This window comes from Medicago truncatula, chromosome 8 (genome assembly GCF_003473485.1).
Source record: "Medicago truncatula cultivar Jemalong A17 chromosome 8, MtrunA17r5.0-ANR, whole genome shotgun sequence".
In the NCBI taxonomy this organism is placed as follows: domain Eukaryota; kingdom Viridiplantae; phylum Streptophyta; class Magnoliopsida; order Fabales; family Fabaceae; genus Medicago; species Medicago truncatula.
Window position 1 is genome coordinate 2,514,050 of NC_053049.1, and position 10,506 is coordinate 2,524,555.

At 32.8% G+C, this 10,506-nt stretch overlaps 2 long non-coding RNA genes and 1 pseudogene across 2 annotated transcripts; 2 read left to right on the forward strand and 1 right to left on the reverse strand.

Moving 5' to 3' along the window:
- Positions 1-563: 563 nt before the first annotated feature.
- On the forward strand, positions 564-2,847 carry LOC112417228 (uncharacterized). Its single transcript, XR_003007783.2, has 3 exons — positions 564-692; positions 1,059-2,173; positions 2,271-2,847. It is a non-coding gene; the product is annotated as an uncharacterized lncRNA (long non-coding RNA).
- A 1,923-nt stretch (positions 2,848-4,770) lies between these two features.
- Positions 4,771-5,496, forward strand: LOC25500224 (uncharacterized). Its single transcript, XR_003007663.1, has 2 exons — positions 4,771-4,931; positions 5,130-5,496. It is a non-coding gene; the product is annotated as an uncharacterized lncRNA (long non-coding RNA).
- A 51-nt stretch (positions 5,497-5,547) lies between these two features.
- On the reverse strand, positions 5,548-10,506 carry LOC25500225 (pescadillo homolog; annotated as a pseudogene).

The window sequence follows — 10,506 nt, forward strand, 5'->3', positions numbered from 1 at the left end:
ATTTGTAAATTCTTTTGAGGCCTCTTGAATCTTCACTCTTCATATTCCCAAGGTCCACGTAAATCTTCGGATGTCTTGCTTTGCCTGATTTGTTTGATTTCTTCGTGAATTACTTTAAGAACACCCTAAAATTGCTATGTTTCGGGAAGAATAGTATTACATACTTAAATATAGAAAACATTACAAATGTCCCAAAATTATAGGGTATTGATCTAATACTACCCTGCTTTGCTGGTAAAATCTATTAAAATTGACTAAAAATATGCTAAAAATAACGTAAGATGATCTGACATCACAACCCTAAACTTAAAATGTTGTGTGTCTTCAAGTAAAGAAACAAAAAACATGTTGTAAGGAGAACAATTATTATTGATTTTAAAACGTGTGTCCAATTCAAAGTTACATGCTGTAACTTCTCAAAGGCTATGGCCAATTTATATTAGGAAGTGGCATAGAAGTAGTATATCTAAACACGGGCCAAGGGATCACATCCAATTTATTGTGACCTTTCAAGTTAATTGATGGTTGGAATATTCATCCATGTTGAACTTCAAAAGCTCTATAAATAGCAAAACCTTGGGATATATTAAAATTACCACTTATAATTTTTTAGGAAACACAAAAAATCATTATAATGGATCGAAAATTAGTTGTTGGCATGTGTTTATTTATCATTGTTTTCTTAACTCCTCGTAAGTCTTTATTTTACTTTCTTTTTTTTTATATTTTTCTTAATTGAAGTAGTTTATATAACATATATGCAAGAAACCCTTAAAAATTTAGAGTTTGATATTTATATGATATCAATTTAAAGATTTATAATTTATACTATTAAGAATGAATCGGATATTAAGACGCGATAACAATAACTTCTTTTTTTTTTTTTTTGAAAACTCGGTATCCGATCCAAGAATCGACTAATCCGAGGGGACCAATCCCACCGCCCACTTGCGGGGGCCCCGTTTAAAGCCAGAGCAAACAATAACTTCTAATTCAATATGAATGTTGTAAATCTTCATTTGTTTAATAAAATAATTTGTTTCCTTTGAAAATTGAAGATACTGCAGCGGCAACGATGTATGGTCCATGTGAAAAACCAAGTAGATTGTTCAATGGTATATGCATTGGACATTCAGGTAACAAACAATGTGAGTTTCTTTGTCAAGAAGGAGAATACTTACTACGCGGTTCTTGCCAAATGAAGACCTGTGTTTGTTATGTATGTTGAAGAATGTCAATGAAATAAATGGTGAATTAATCCTCTTCCCTTTAGTTATAAGATAAATAATATAGTATTTATGGGTTAATATGTACAAAGGTAGGCAGCTAGTCAGCTCGTTCATATGCTGCCATGATTAAATTAAATATGTATGTAGTAGTAATAATTATGTTTTGAGTGTTAAATTTTCTTTATCTAAAGTATCTAAGCCAATGCAATGTAATACAATGTGACACGATTTACAAATGGTATATCATGTCTCTTTGACATGTAAATAAAAGTCTAATTTCATATAGGGGTGGAAATGGCTATCTATATGTATAAATAGTTTTTTCTTTCTGCTACCACTCTATTTAATAAATATAATATATGCGCTAGTCTCATGTTTTTGATGATATCATCTTGAATGGTACTTACTGGATTTTGAAGAATTCGTGGGGTATTTTAAAATATCTATGAATATAAAAAAAAAATGCATTTATGCAAAAGAAAATACCCCTTATCCTAAATATAAGAGAAAGTTTGGTCATAAAAGTTTATGTATTTATGTAAAATTTTGAACCAAATACATCTATCTTTTTAAGAGAATTAAGACGCTGTTAAACATTACATGTAAAATAATAATAATAAAGAAGATAATATTGTTTCAAGCCTACCACGTAAATCCACAAAGACGAAAAACCCAAGCATCACACATTAACAAACATTAAACACTCTTACAGACATTAAAATAACTAAATTAAGGTGTTTTTGTTGCTCATCCTTGGCTACATCTTTTTTGCTGGCAAGAACAACAAAACCGTTAATTTATTATGGCTGCCTGCGCTTTAGGATTTGGACTTGTTAGGCAACTGGTCATGGGGCGGGATGAGACTTGCTTTCCTATATAAGCAACTTTCTCTTACCTCTGACTCAGCTGTTGGCGTCGTTGGTGGTTACATGAGCTTGCTTGTGGTAATAAAAATTTTCTTATTTTTTTTAGTGAATTGTAAATGTATAGTTGTTTGTATGATACTTATGATGATATAAATTTGTCTCTTTGTGTTTGCAGGGATGGGTTTTGGCGCACTACAGGCAGCTTGTTCCAAGGAGGCCTGATCCAGATTACGTGCGTGCTGACCCGCTTGTGGGTAGATGGAAACCTCTCAGGGGCTTTTCTGATCTTGGATACTTCAGAACCATAATTGATTCGATGGATCATACTCATGTCATCTAGAGGCCATACAAGACTCGACGAGACCTGACGCCTTTTCATTATGTATGTTGGTACTCCAAGTGGATCATGGTCGGCAAAGCCAGAATGGGCATCACTTGCCGGAGGGAGTTCAAAGACAGTAGGGCTATGTCCAGACCGTTCTCAGAGGCATAGTGGACAGCGCTATGATGGAGTTTCATGATGTGTATTCAAATCTTGTTGTTGTCGGCGTTATGGAGATCATCCGGCAACAGTATCGTGTGCTGGAGGAGGTGCGGGATCCGCAGAGGAGGAGTACGCGTCCATGGGAGTAGTAGGGTCTTATTTTATGACGTTTGTATATTTTTAGTTTTTTTATGACATTTTCTCAGATATGGATGTAATATATTTACACTTGCACTTTTACATTTTTATGATATTTTGCGTTATTTTATTCCTTTATTCTTCATATTTTAATTATGAGTGAATGTTTGATTGAATGAATGATGAAAAAATGGATGCAATTGACTTAATGGATGTATGAAGGAATGAAGGAATGAAGAAAATTGGGCAAAATGAGTTTCTGCATGTTCTGCTAATTTGCACAGACACAACGTGAGTTAACTCACGCATGTGATAATATATGTGTAAGTTAACTCAAGCAGCGTGAGTTAAGTCACGCAGAGATTAACACATGTTTGAGTAAACTCACGCTAGAGTCTTTTTGAGAAGTTTGGTTGGAAGTGAGCAAAAGAAACAGAATTCAGCCAGTAGTGTTCCCATTTCTCCAAGACCACCACATCCCAACAGCGTAAATGTTGGCGTTATAGGCTTTGTTTGGTAAAAATAGTGGATAGCTTATAAGCTAACTGATAGCGTTTAGCTGATAGCTTTTAGCTGATAAGCTAACTGAAGTGTTTGGTAAAATTAGCGGTTCAACTAGCTTATAAACGTAAAATGACATAAAAGAGTATTTTTAATTCATTATAAAATTTGTATCAATTGATATTTAAAATATTTAAAATTTCATAGTTTAAATATATTAATCTAATATGTCTTTCATATGTTATTTTTAAATTCATAAATTGGCTAATGTTTTATTTAAAATTGATTTTATTTCAGTTTTTAGACTTTATAAAAAAATTAAACAAAACCTTTAAAAAAAAATTAATTGTTACCACTAAAACAAAATTAAACGTATTGACCCAAAATCAAACAAAATTTTGTTTTTAGACTTAAAAACAAAACTAAACATAACGTAATATGATTTATTTAGGCAAACGTAACATATATTTTTTTTAGAAAAAATGTAGTTTTTAATTTTGTAAACATGAGCAAATATTTTGTAAAAATAAATAAAAGCGTGAGCATATATATTTAGTTAAAGTGAAATCTGGGATTAAAAGTGCTATGTTTTTCTTCAACGTAGTTATTTATTACAAGGGGTAGATATTAATTTTTGTTAAATTGATAGGGTAAAAATGAGACAAAAAATGAGAAGCTATAAGCTATAAGCTCAAACGCTACTTGGAATAGCTTCTGAAAAATAGCTTATAAGCTCGTGAAATAAGCTATAAGCTCATGGTCAAAAAATATTACCAAACAGAGCTTTTTTGTGAAATGAACTTTTTTTTAAGTTTGTTGGGAACATTTGGATTAGAGAAAAAAACAAAACTAATATGAGTTCAAGCCTAGGACATACCATACATGGGTTGAAATCATGTGATCTTTAATGTGTGTGCCATTTTTTCTTTGATATAGATAATGTTTTGAATCCATTCAATTGAAAACATGAGTCACATAAGCTAAGTGACAAGAAAGTATTTTAGCCACTGAATTTTATTGAACACGTGGTTTTTTTTTTTACCAAAATTGATATTATATATTTTATTTTTTGTAGGATATATCGTTTTATATTTTGAACCAATGCTAACAAATGTTTTAATTTACCAGTTATGATTTTGAAAGAGTATCTCGAAAACACTAGTTTGTAAACCCTAATTTTAGTTGATATTAATTACAATAGTTTTCAGTTTTAATGTTTTTTTTCTAAAAGTCTCGAGAATACTTTTCATTGTTTTATATAAATCATTATTATTTTAATATATAACAAAATGATCCTTAGTTAAGAACATTTCATCGATTTCATAATTATGAAGAGGAAATTCTTAATTAGTGGAGCAACAATTCCACACGGCAACCAGAACATTCATTCAACCCAGAAAAGACAACAATTGTGGTTTTATCACTTTGACTAAGGAGTAACATTCATGGTGACTTTTCAAACACTTGCTAGCATGTGCTTCTTTGTGGGGTGACTTTTCAAACAACAATTAGTGACTAAATATTGTTCAGATAACAATTTAAATTGATGGTGGGAATACTTTTCCACCTTCTGGGATTCTATAAATTGGCTACATCTATTAGCAATGTGATAGAACATAACCACTTACATTATTTTAGAACACAAAAAAGAAGTGATGGAGAAGAAAACACTTGCTAGCTTGTGCTTCTTTCTCATTGTTCTCTTAGCTGCTCGTAAGTTTGTATTAAAGTAATTTGGGATATGATTTTCTATTTTAGTCATTATGTTTGCTTTTACAAGTTTATCTTCAAGAGAAATAATTAATTAATGTAACATAATATACTAACAATAAAATATAAGTATTTTGTTAACTAGAGTGTTGTAAATACATTCCTTAAGAAAAATAATATGTTTTTTTTTTGAAATTGCAGAAGAAGCAGTGGTGCAAATTGAGGCTTGTGAGAAACCAAGTAAATTCTTCAGTGGTGCATGTATTGGTTCATCTGGCAACCAACAATGTGGTTATCTTTGCAGGAGAGGAGAAGGCTTACTCAGTGGTTCTTGCAAAAATCTGAAATGTGTTTGTGCTTGTTGAACATCTCCACTATGAGATGTATACATAAATAAATAATCTAGCTATAGTATGTTCATAGCTAGATTATGTTCATGAAATAAATCGTTGATTAATTCCCTTCCCTTTAGTGAGAAGAGAATTAATTAACATATGGAGTAATATGTGTGACAAGATAGCATGTTTGTCTTATTAAATAAAATGTGTTAATTATGATTGTAGTGTTATATTTCTTTATTCAAAATTTATAGACCAACCTAGTGTAACAGAACTAATAGTTAAGAACAAAAATATATGATTAAGATTTCTGAGAATTCAAACTCTTAAGATAAAATTATGTGGTTTACAATTGCAGTTGCACACATTCATGTTGGTCTTACCCAAGGAGAGTGAAAAAATGATTAAAATTTCGAAAACCGTAAAACTGTGTCAGATGTCAAGTTTTGATATCTGAAAAACATTTATGTAAGATATCCCAATGAAATTTGTAACTAAAAAATATTCGAGCCCCTGCTATTCTCTGTAATAAGATGAATACAAAGTACTTGCATGAGCACTTTGAGCTTGAAGGCTTTTTCTACCTTAAAATTGAAACACATTCACCTTGCCTTAATTCCAATACCAAAAATGAAGTCATAGCCAGAGTCTTCAACTCCTTTGACCCTTAGCTTCATCTAATTTCTTTTTCCGCTGTTTGATAAGATCAGTCTCATTCTGCTTGCGCTTATTAGATATCTGAATAACAGATTTATAACAAAATAAGTAATAAACAAAGTTGAAGAAGTTCAGAACCAATTGTATAGACTTAGCCCATCAATCACTTTGCAACCATTTATGCAGAGGACAAAGAATTAAGCAACTCAAGTATGCATAAGGAGATTAAAAAAGTTTACCTTCATGGTTTCGTATAACTCTCTACTACTATGAGGCATCATAAGTAAACTCATATCAGTATCGACATTTTCTTGACCATTCGTTGTTGATTCTCCGGTCTGTACCACACCAGCAGATGTTTCTTTTTCGACATTAGAATCTGCTGAAGTATATGTAATAGCCCCCTGAAGTGAATCTTCTTTTCCAACACCAGGAAGCGGAAGAATTTCCTTTCTGGCAGCAGCTTGCAAGTGTTTGATAGTCTTTGCATAGTCGGGAACGTAGCCTTCTTTGTCATAGTTAACAAAAGGTGACAAGTGTGGTGGAGGAATCCTGTTAACAGAAGAAACATTTTAAGTTTTTAACTTGGGAAGTTATCATAAACACCACATAGACTCTCTTATTTTAAATTTAATAAACATGAGCACATAGTAGAATATGGGTGGCTTTAACGTGGATCGCCATATAAGTGGTCCATGATGGTCTAATTTTTTTAAAACTAATGGATTGATCAAGACCACCGTATAAGGTAGTTTTTTAATAACAAGATGAAAAGAAGAAAGGATATGTGGATTTGTGATTCCACGGGAAGATATCATGATCCCTTGAAGAAAACACTAATTTGCTCATAATAAAATTTAGCACACTCCAACCAAGATTGCTACAGCAAATAAGAACCCTAATGATCCCAAAATAATAAGCACGGAAAATGGAAACAAATTACCTTCCCACCATATATCTCTCTGTCGGCAAAATTATGCGTGCATTTACACAATCAAATATCCACTGTGGTTGAATATATTCTCTAGATAGAAACCTATGGCCTTGCGCATCCCTGTCAACAATCTAAACATATGAAAGCAATAGCTCAGTGAATATAAAAGGAAGGCTTGAAAACTTGTCCCAGAAAATTATATGCTTAATCACAAACCTGATGAGTAATGCTCTGATCAGAATCATCAAAAGGTGCCCCCTTTCCCTCCCATGAAACGGTGCCACCAAAAGCAGGAATAACAAAAAGTAATGATTCCCTTTGTACCTGAGTAATTAGACCAAAACAGTGCAAGTATTGTCATAGCAATCAATCATGTAAATGATTTCATAAATAAGCTCAGGAAATATAGTATCAATAAAAAAAAGTCTAATAAGTTTTTGTTGTGTTATGTTCACAGCATCCGTATATTATTAAAAAATTTACTTTTTCATACATTTCATTTGAAAAGAAACATGAAATGAAATTAAGAATACTTTCAAATAATTGTGTTTGTCAAGACTATCAAAAGGTCTTACCTCCCTGCTCAAGAAAAATTTAAGATTTTTGAAGAGATTTTTACATTCTCTTGTATCTTGATCCTTTTCATCTTCACCTGCTAAGTCCTCAACCAGGTGCATCAGTGCACCAGGTTCATTAGAAAGAAGTTGGTGGTGAAGTTGAGCAAGTCTTAGTTCAGATTTTTCATTTTCACCATCTGCCCCTTTTTGCTTGGACTCCACTTGTTTAGATTCAGCTAACTGAGAAGCTTCAAGTATCAGTCCAGAGGGTTTGCTTGCATTGGCATATTTTGACAGTGCATATAGATCTACAGTTTGAAAAGAGAATTGATCAGTAGATCATAGAGTATCTTCAGAAATTCATGTTTCTGAAGGTCCATCTAAGTTCAGAAAATGGTACCTGCTGCGAAAGCTTCCAACCGAGTATCAAGCCTGGGAGGATACTCCAAGTTTATAGAATGATAGAGGCGGAAATTCACAAACCGAAGAAGAGGCTGTGATGACATGAATGTTCATGTATTAACAGAACGAAGACACTAAATATGAACATTAATATGAAACCAACCTCGTAAAATTGCAGAAAATTTAGCATGGTAAGCATGTCAACATCATCAGACACAACCTGTTGTAGTAAATGAGGAGTTAACCATGTTATTGTCTGACCCTCAACCTCAGCCTGCACAAAAACAGAATTAATCCATATCCATATAACATGTACAATTTTTTTATTACAAACATTACAAATCCCACAATTGATACCTGGTAGTATATGCCTTTCACAGATACAAATGTTTTCCTCAACTTGTGAGTACGAGATATGAATGCTTGCCATTCATGTGCCAATCTAGCAATAGGTAAGCAAGAATAAATAAATTAAGAAGATAGGATATTACTGTTTTCAAATTTGCACTTTCTTAAAGAAATATAGAAGTTACACATACTGATCAAAATTTATACAAATTCCAAGTATTATATACCTTCGGCATTTGTGTACAAGCTCTACATCAATTTTCTTGCTCTCTGACGCAGGTAATGCTGCAAAGAGATGCACCATTGTAAGACAGTCGTCCAATTCTCCAAGCGCATCCACAAATCTTGGGTACCTATAATACATAGAAAAATCAAAGAATCTGGAAAATTTATCACCAGCTACAAGACATAAATTGATCGTAACACAAAAAGCAAGCAAACCTCTGCCGAATAATCATGTCTATCTTTGGTTTTGGTGTTTTCTCCCGTAGCCTGTTTGCAAGTTTGTGGTTTTTCTTTGCCTCGGCTTTCTTTATTTGTCGGTCATGTACTTTAATTGTTCTATGTTCTTCCAGCAAAGGTTCGTGATGAAGAAAGCTAACATCTTTCAAATGGTAATAAGTCCGATGAGTTCCCTTGACCTTTTTCTTAGGCTGCCGGGGTGTTACACCTTTCCAAATGCTTAGTTTCCTAATATTTGCAAAAGCCAATGTAAGAATCGAAGTGGTAACACTTTAACACGTTATATTTTCACAAACGTTTCAGAGTCGCACATTATATAGATGCATTTTCAAAATGACAACAAATAAGTAATGCTAGAAAATACAAATAATATGAAAGGTGATCCTTGTTAGAAATCCGACAGGGTACCTGAAAAGAGGTAGACTGATTTGGAGTTTCTTGAGTGCTTGTGTCCTGGTGACAAATTGGCATCATTTCCCTCCTTTTTCTTCCCCTACCATACAAAAGTAGCAACAACATTGAGGGCATGTTTAGCTTGAAGTTGTCAGAGTACATTCAGAGCAAAAGAACTTTCCTATAAGCAAATAAGTCCGTTAGCCAAACCAATGTTGGCTTCAAACATAGTTTGCATGGACCCTGATACTTTTTGATTCTCCTTTTTCCGTTTGTAATGTTCCATTTACCATTTTAACTTATACCTCTTAAAGTATACTGTTAAAGTTATGCGATTTTTTTGGTAATTATGTATTCAAAAGTACTTTCGATAATTGTTATCTAAATGAATTACCTTTCATCATACATGCTTTTGACAAGAGTTACCCAAACATAAACAGCGCTAGAGCAGACTCAATTTAATCAAACTTGATTTTTTAAAATGAGGCTTGATCAAAATAATATAGCAAACTTTAATCCTAACATGCCCCCAAATATTTGTAAAGGATTAAACTTTCAGCTAGAAAATTTCCATTCTTCTTTTCTAACTAGCTACAGTTAAAAACTATAAATTCCAAAAACAAAACAAAAAATCTACAAATTTTTGTCCTTCAACGCCAACCATAACAGAGACTGTAGCACCGACACTTCTGATCGAAGACATGTCCGTGTTCGTGTCGGACACAAGTTAATGCATTTAATTATGTTATTTTCTCAAATTATTATTGGTGTTGACGTGTGTCAGTAGTGTCGTATATGATGTCAGTGTATGTGTCTGTGCTTCATATGTAAAAAGCACTTCAGCAATAACAATAAGCTCCAACATATCAGCAGAATAAGATAATAATAGCTGAAACTTTTAAACCTTGAGACCCTAATTTGATTATGAACTCTTTAACACTGATGCTTCTAATCGAAAGGTGTTTGGTGTCCAACCACCAACCCTGTCAGCATCCAACGCAGACGCGACACCAACACATATGATTACATTAAATTTTGTCATTTTTTTCTAAATTATTATAGGTGTCGACGACGTCACATATATAATGAATGCAGATATCTATATTACTTGAAAGCATAAACTTGATTATGCATATAATTGTACACATGAATGCATACAGATACACAAAAAGCAACGCTAAAATCACAATATGAATCGATGGATAAAGTAGTAAAAAGAAAGAAAAAAAATACGATGAATTAAAATAGGAAAAGAGAAAGAAAAGAAAAAAGAGTTTGGAAATTGTGAAAGGGGAAAAGGATTTGGAGTATACTAACCGGGGCTCTGTAGTGTTTCACCATTGTTGTTGATGAAAGTGAATCCACCGCTTCCGACCAAAAAAGGTTTCCTTGTTTCAATGTTTAAGGTTTAAGGTTTTTTTTTGTATTGTACTAGGTTTTGGTCTGCGCCGTTTTTTGTTTTTTGGTCGAAATACTCTGAAACCCGG